The sequence below is a fragment of the Copidosoma floridanum genome, unplaced genomic scaffold (assembly GCF_036245765.1).
Source record: "Copidosoma floridanum isolate Cflo_tuat_1 unplaced genomic scaffold, Cflo_Japanese_pri ptg000020l, whole genome shotgun sequence".
Classification (NCBI taxonomy): domain Eukaryota; kingdom Metazoa; phylum Arthropoda; class Insecta; order Hymenoptera; family Encyrtidae; genus Copidosoma; species Copidosoma floridanum.
In genome coordinates this window covers 3061977-3064577 of record NW_028321897.1, presented here as the reverse complement: position 1 = coordinate 3064577, position 2601 = coordinate 3061977, and positions in this window count along the sequence as shown.

Sequence of the window (2601 nt, the reverse complement as noted above, 5' to 3'; positions counted from 1 at the left end):
TTGATTAAATATCTTAAAACAATTTCATCAAATAAATTTGTACTTTAAATACATTATTTGAAATCCATTGACAAAATGTAATCATATTTGAATTTTTTTGTACTTAAAACATTTCAATTGACATGTTGTATTTAAAATGAAGTATTTAGATTATTTAAATTTTGTTTAATGTATTTTAATTCAATTACCTTCAGTATTTCTTGAAATAATTTTAAATATTGTAATTAAAATTTCAAACAATTGTTACTTATTTTAAAAAAAAATTTTTTCAATCAATTAAACACGTATTTTGTTCCAAATAAAATAGTTTCTTTTTTTTTCAAATAATAAATACGACTTTGCTCAAGCCTAGTTCTACCAGAAATTTTAAATTGTAAAAGAATTGACTTAATAACTTGCAAATCTAACTTGTTTTAACTTTAAATATTTTTTGCCACCTTGGTAGGAATAGTGGCATTCATCAATGATACGAATCCCGCCTTTAAGAGGATACGCACCAGTGACGAAGTTTACTGTTAAATGTCTGTCTATTGAAAAAACTCTTTCTGCATTGAGTTTAAAAAAAATGATTATGGTGTTGGCAAATTAAGTACTTGGACACATTAACATTAATTAACATTAACAATACTTTTGTTTTAAAAATAGAAATACTACACCATAATTATTTTGGATGAGAATAACTTCAATGTATAATTTTTATTAGTAGTATTAAATAATTTACATTCGTAATGTGTCCAAGTATTTAATTTGAAGTACATTCTTAGGATTCAAGAAGATTACCTTAAGGTTTATGTATTTGTATAAAGCGTATACGTTACTTTAGCTATATGTCAATTACGCTAATGGTGATAATGATGATACTAATGATGATGGTGCTGATATTGATGATAATAATAATGATGATGATGATGATGATGACAATGACGTTAACGTTGTTGATGATGATGATGATGTTGATGATTATGATGATGATGATGATGATGATGATGATGATGATGATGATGATGATCATGATGATGATGATGATGATGATGATGATGATGATGATGATGATGATGAGGATAATAATAATTATGATAATTATGATAATGATAATGATACTGGTGATAAAGGAAATAATAATAATAAGGACGACAACGTTGACGATGATAAGAATGATGATGATGATGATGATGATGATGATGATGATGATGATGATGATGATGATGATGATGATAATAATGATAATGCTTATGCTATTAGTAATAATGTTTAGGATAATTATGATACTAATAATTATAGTGAAAATATAGATGATAATAAGAAAGATGATGATGATGATGATGATGATGATGATGATGATGATGATGATGATGATGATGATGATGATGATGATGATGATGATGATGATCATGATCATGATGATGATGATGATGATTATGATGATCATAATGATGATTTATTTTCCTTATGTATGAAAAGAGGAATACACTCGTCGATTTACTCAAATACTTAAACACCATATCAGTAGTTCATGCAGAAATCACACATAAGAAAAGAAATCGTGTATATACGTCACATTAAAACATTAGATAATGTAATGAAGTAAAATGAATAATGAAAAACGTAGAGGCGGGAGGATGATGCGTCAATCAACCGATATCAATAGCAGTGATGTGTTGAACATACGATTTTTCAACTATTTCGAATCAGTGCAAGCCTATCACCGTGGCAAAGCGATAAGGTGCCAGACTCATATACAACGCCATGTCGACTTAACTTCTCTTACAATAAAATTTATTGTTGTACAATGATGAGTCTAACCATTATTGATGTGCTTAATGACTCGTGAATACTTTTCGAAATAATTAAAGTGTTCACAACAAAATTGCTATGACAAACGATTTTTGATCCAATATGGGCAAGTTTTTCAACGACAAAGGTGTTATTGCTAAATATTATTTTGGCAGCTATGTTGAAAATAAAGACGAATACCACATTTTTTTAAGTTTCGTAATCAACATAAACACATACATGATAACAATTGATATGTTTTGTACTGCATAAAATCATCAATGAGACTGACATTATCCTCGAGTGTTCATCAATAAATCTGACTCGTTAATGGAGAAGCTGCATCGACAACTGGAGTATCGTTATCTCTCGCTTCACGTCCGAGAAAACAAACAATCGTATGTCAGAAGCCATAAAAAGCATAAGTAAAAAAAAATCGAATCTCTTTCGTCGATGGGCTTGAAAAATCCGACACTCTAATGAGCACCTCGAGTTTCTTGACCCCAAAAAAGAAAGGGCGGGTATTAATAGCTCAACGAGCGAGATCGTCTCCTCGTTTTGCCGGTCTGCAGAGTTCACAGCGCGGACGACGCTGCCTCACGTGAAACTGTATACATACTACCACAGCTGCTCGCGCACCCCCCCTTTTTTTTTTTTTTTTTATCAACGAGCGCGAAATTTTCTCAATTCCACGGCGATAATGTACAAAACTCGTCAGCCAATTACACGCGCGTATACATTACTATCGGAGCTCGACCGATCGGTGATGTTACATACGCCCGTGTACGCTCACAAGCGAGGCTTACTCACGCGCGGCTAAACTTAAAC